Below are 5956 nucleotides of genomic sequence, written 5' to 3' on the forward strand. Positions count from 1 at the left end.
GGGTCCAATCGGAGCTGTAGCCACCGGCCTACGCCAGAGCCACAGCAACGCGGGATCCGAGCCGCGTCTGCAACCTGCACCACAGCTCACGGCAATGCCAGATCCTTAACCCACTGAGCAAGGGCAGGGACCGAACCCGCAACCTCATGGTTCCTAGTCGGATTCGTTAACCACTGCGCCACGACGGGAACTCCCAGATTAGCTTCTAATATTGAATTCCTCTTTTTCATGCCTGAAAAGTAGTTGTCTATCCTATATCTTAACATACACAGTGACAGGAAAGTTATCCTGTTTCAAGATGTCTATCAGGAAGGTTTGATTGTTTGCAAAGCTTTCTTTCCACTGTTGCAATATCTGACCTGCTACAAATTTTACCCACAAGTGCAAATTCTGAGGATTCATGGGAAACCCTATCCCCTTTTCCCCTAGAATGGACATTTAGACAGGTGAGGGTCTTTGCCCAAATCCAAGTAGTTCATCTCTGTAATAACAATCATTGAGTTTACTACATAGCAGGCCTTTTGCCTGTAATAAACCATTATTAAAGCCCCATAACAAATATATGTACAGAAATGATTTTTAGTGTCATTTCTTGCAGAAGTTTAGGCCTAAGGATTAGAACTCAGGCCTTTCCTTTATTGGACCCATACTTTTTCCACTTCACACTTTTATAGAAAAGATAGCATATATTATATATTCTGTATTTGCTCCCTCCTGGAATGAGCCTTCTATCTGTGGGACCTAGCCTGCCCTAAGCTTTCCCCACTATCAACTGTTTAGCTTATGGAGGAATTAACTGGCTTCAAGGGGTGTCACCTGAAAATTCGCGGGTAAGTGGTGGGAACGTCACATTCATCTTCACTTCCCCTGGATTATTTATGGCCTGTGTAACTTTATTTTGTGCAATTGTCTTTCCCAAATATATTAATATTCAAATTGCTGCATGAGACATTTCATGTCTCTGTTTTTCCATTTCTCAGATTTTCAAGAAGGCAATGGGCAAAGAAATGAATGTGTCCTCTATTCATCCATCACCCCCAGTACATAACTGGTTCTGTTGGGTACGGCAACATATATCTGCCTAGCGTCTTTGACCAACAATTTGTTCCTCAATGATAGTAACAAGGAAAGTTTCAACTGGTTTAAAACGACTAAATATCAAGTGAAATTATTTCAGCAATTAGACATGTTTGGCTAGTTCTAAGACGGCTTGCCTTGAATATAACATGTTAGAAATGTGGACAGGAGTTCCCAATGTGGCTTAGAGTGTTAAGAACCTAATATAATTTCCATGAGGATGTGGGTTTGACCCCTGACCTCACTCAGCAGGTTAAGGATCTGGCGTTGCTGCAGTGTAGCTCACAAATGTGGCTCCGATCTGGCGTTGCTGTGGCTGTGGCTGTGGGTGGCAGCGGCAGCTCCAATTCAACCCTTAGCCTGATAACTTCCACTTGCCACATGTGCAGTTGTAAAAGAGAAGAAGAAGAAGAAAAAAAAAAAGAGATGTGGACAAATTTGGAATCACTTCCACTATAATGTGTTACTATCATAGCTTGAGAATAAATGTTATTTGCTACCATTTCACTCTGCATCACAAAAACAGGTAACTGGCCTTCAAGGAGTAAAAGAAGTGAAACCAAAGAAGTAAAGAAAAGTCAAGAAGGTTCTCAAAGCTTAAGTGTTATCCTGGTCTAGAGCATGCTGATTAAGTATCTGAATAGAGTTACACCCTTGATATATCACCCACTTCAGGTGGGTTCCTGAAGTGATTGCAGAGGTATTAGCCATGGCAGTGTTTAGTCCAGGAGAGAAAAGGATGGTGCATTTATTTCAGGGCATATGAAACTTTCCCCAAAATTATACCTCACAGCAAATACTATATATTCTGTATTAGCAGACCACTGGGATGAGCCTTCTACCTGTGTGCCCTAAGCTGTCCCACAATCCCTGAGGTGTTAACAATAACCTCATTATTAGTAGTGCCTTGCTTAATAAGCACCATGCCCTTGAGAAAGCAGTTAACCATGTCCACCCACTGAGTTCATCCCCTTGGCAGGTTGGGATAAGCATTGTAACTAGAAGCGAATCATGTGTCCATGACATCTGGAGAGCTGACGCTCACCCCCATTTTCATCTGCCTCCCGGGAAATAACCACCGTTTCTAAGGTTATTGCTTTCTCATTAGCAATGAGCAGGCTGCTTTAGCTCCTATGCTCAGTGAGAGATTTACTTACAGTTCTCAGGAAGACACATGGATCTCAGTATCCTCCTTAAGAGATGCCAAATACGAAGCCCAAGGAGGAAAAGCAAAAGAGAGCTTCGGAAATATTTACCTTCTCCTCCAATTTGGTAGATACAAGTAAATTCTTAATGGAAAAAGGCAAAAGACTTGTCAAGGAATGAGAAGAGTTCGTAACAATAAAACTTACACCTTGCCTCTTAGGTAAGGAATCAGACAAGATGTGCTAGGCGCCCCCCAAACTCTAATCAGATTTACAATCTAGAAGGCTGATCCCTCCCCCAACAACTGCCTTAGAGACCAGTTAACCTTAAACAGTCATTTGTCATGGGATGTTCATTTACAACTTCCCTCTACCCCCTACCCCAAAATATTACTCGCACTCCTAAGGAGATGGCCTCTCCCTAACCCTTGAATAACGAACAAACCTGTGCTGAAAATAGGAACTACCCCTTTTTCTCTAAAACTAACTTCTCCCTAAGCGGCAGGGAGTTCTCTCTCAATGCTTCTGGCCAGCTTGTTGGTCAGTAAAACTTGCTTGACGTCTCAGTGCTCCGGCCTCCTGCTGCTTCTTTGATTTTCTGCTCTAACATTGCCCACATTAACAATCAAAATACTATGTGTTATCAGGAAAGGAAAAAATACATAATTCACTGCCACGTTAATGCTTCCATTCAGTTCTGGACTTGGCGTGCTGTTGCTGACACATTTCATGCAGTGGAGAAGACTACATCCCATTGGCGCAATACCCCAGCCCCTCCCGAGCTCTTTTTAGAGCAGGACCACTAACATAGGGTTCTCTCCAAACATCTCCCCAGCCTCCACTTGCAATTGCAAAGGTGGTGTTTGAAAGGTCACACTGAAACCTCTGAAAACTTGACAATTTTCCTTTTTCCACCCCTTTTAGTGGCACTGACTACATAGTGTCTTGGCTTTATTTTACTTGGATTTCCCTGAAAAGCTCTGCAGACCACTGAAACCACCTAGGAAGTACCAGCAGCTTTTAAGAGCACAGTTTTTGGTGTCTGTTCAGACCTTGGTTGGAATCTCACTTCTGAACTTCTAGCTGAGTTAGTGAATCAGGAACTTTTCAGGATAAAAGCACTGGAGTTCCCGACATGGCTCAGTGGTAATGAACCCAACTAGTATCCACGAGGATACAGGCTCAACCCCTGGCCCCAGTCCGTGGGTCAGGGATCCTGCATTGCGTGACTGTGGTGTAGGCTGGCAGCTGCTGCTCCGATTCGACCCCTAGCCTGGGAATGTCCATATGCTGCAGGTGCAGCCCTAAAAAGACCAAACAAACAAACAAACAAACACACACACACACACACAAACATCCTCAGGGGCTCAAACAGAATGGAATTTAATGCAGAAAAATGGTCCCACGAAATCAAGGAAAAGTTGAGAAGCTAAAAGGTGATATATCAGTCAGTTTTTAATTAGATGTAACAATAGCATAGACTGAGTGGCCTCAAAAATGGAAATTTATACAGTGTTCTTGGTGTGGCTCAGCAGGCTAAGGACCCAGTGTTGTCTCTGTGAGGATGTGGGCTGAATCTCTGGTCTCACTCAGTGGATTAGGGATCTGATGTTGCCACAAGCTGTGGTGTAGTTCACCAATGTGCCTCAGATCTGCTGTTGCCATGGCTGTGGCACAGGCCCCTGGCCCGAGAACTTCCATATGCCACAAGTGAGGCCATAAAAAGAAAAATAAATACAATTAATTTCAGAAAAAAAACAGAAATTTATTTCCTATAGTTCTAGAAGCTAGAAGTCCAAGATCAAGATGCCAGCCAGTATAGCCAGATTCTGGTGAGAGCTCTCTTGCTGGCTTCTTACAGACAGCCACTTTCTCACTGTGTCCTTACAGAGTGTGAGGGTGGGGGTTCATTTCCTGTCTCTTCTCATAGGGACTTGTAATTTTATCCGGGCCCCACTCTTAAGGCCTTATCTAACCTTAATTGCTTCCATAAGGGCCTTATCTTTAAATACAATCATATAGAGGGATTAAGGTGTCAGCAGACAACCCAGGAATCGGCAACAGAAAAAAGCCATTATCACCTTTGAGTTTGGAGTGACACCAAAAGCAAATGCTACTGGAGCCTAGAAGCCAGGGCCATCCAGCAAGAGCTAGAACCCTAGTAGCAGAGGAGGCCTAGTAAGAACAGAGACCCTAGAGGGTCTCTGTCCAAGGAAGACAGATTTGAGGAAATGCAGCTGCTGAAGCAGGGTCAGGAGAGCAGGGAGACGTTCTCTGATCCCCCCCGCTCCCATGCGCCTCTCTTTCACTAGTACCTCTGATTGGCCAATGCTACCTGGGCATTTCTTGCCATACAGAGTGGAGGAGGACAAGTGAGATAGGGAGCTGAGAACCAGATAAAGGACGAATGGTACATTCACTGTGTGACCTTGGGCAACCCACTTTTCTGAACATCATTTTCCTCACTTATAAAATGGGGACATGGAGTTCCCATCATGGCACAGTGGTTAGCGACCTCGACTAGCATTCATGAGGATGCGGGTTCAATCCCTGGCCCCGCTCAGTGGGTTAAGGATTTGTTATTGCTGTGAGCTGTGGTGTAGGTCAAAGACATGGCTAGGATCTGATATTGCTATGGCAGTGGTGTAGGCTGGCAGCTGCAGCTCCAATTCGACCCCTAGCCTGGGAAGCTCCATGTGCCGTGGGTGCTGCCCTAAGAAGCAAAAAAAATAAAATAAAATAAAATAAAATAGGGACAACAAAAGACTTATTTTGAGGGTTAAGGAATATAATTCTTATGAAGCATTTAGGACAGTATAAATTCTCTCTCTATGGAGATATAAACATATACGATATATTAAAATACTGGTTATATGCAAATATACAGATACTGATTATTACTAGTCAGGGACTTTAGCTTTAGCTCTTGTGTTAACAATGACTGACCAATCAGGAAGCTACGGTCAGTAGAACAGGATCAATAAACCAGGAAAATCCAAAAGTTAGTTTGAACCAAGTGAAGTTTCTAAGAAGGTGAAAACAAAGCAGAGTGTCATCTCAGCTTCTTTTCTACATTCTCCTTTTCTCCTTCTTTCTCCATTTGAGGCCCCCGTCTTTCTCTTCCAAGGCTCCAAGATTGTGAATATGTGTGCTTGTGGGTGAGCATCATGATCTTTAATGGTTGGATCAATGGATCTCTCATCTATTCATTTCCCCCAACTTCCAGCCTAAAAAGAGGGAATGCAGAGGCTCACGGTGTAGATAATCTTCTTTATGAAATAACTCACCTCACTCAGGAATGAAGTTCTTAGCAGATGTCCTTTAGTGATGAAAGACTAATAGAGGCCACTCAGCCTCTGCCCCACGGGCATGCACTGCTTGGCAAGGGGAAGGTCGAATCATTCTGCCAAGGTCACATCCCTCCCTCCAAGGAGGAAACAGTGCAGCCAAGATGGCCAATGGAATGGATCTCAACTGCTCTATGTCTCACTCTCTGGAACAACTGCAGAGCTCAGACTAAAAGAGACCCAAGGCAGAATGCTACAGCAAAGCAGAGGCCCAGGGGCAGGCCTGCGCTACTTACCACGTGAATCCAGGTGAGGGCATCTGATCAGCTGGTAGCAACTGGATGCAAATGCAGTCAGTACATTCATTACACAGTGGGGTAAGCAAGTACAGAAGGGCCAGAGTTAACACATTCAAAATTCACAGTTTTTATCTGCTTGAAAGTGATT

The sequence above is a fragment of the Phacochoerus africanus genome, chromosome 15 (assembly GCF_016906955.1).
Source record: "Phacochoerus africanus isolate WHEZ1 chromosome 15, ROS_Pafr_v1, whole genome shotgun sequence".
Lineage (NCBI taxonomy): Eukaryota > Metazoa > Chordata > Mammalia > Artiodactyla > Suidae > Phacochoerus > Phacochoerus africanus.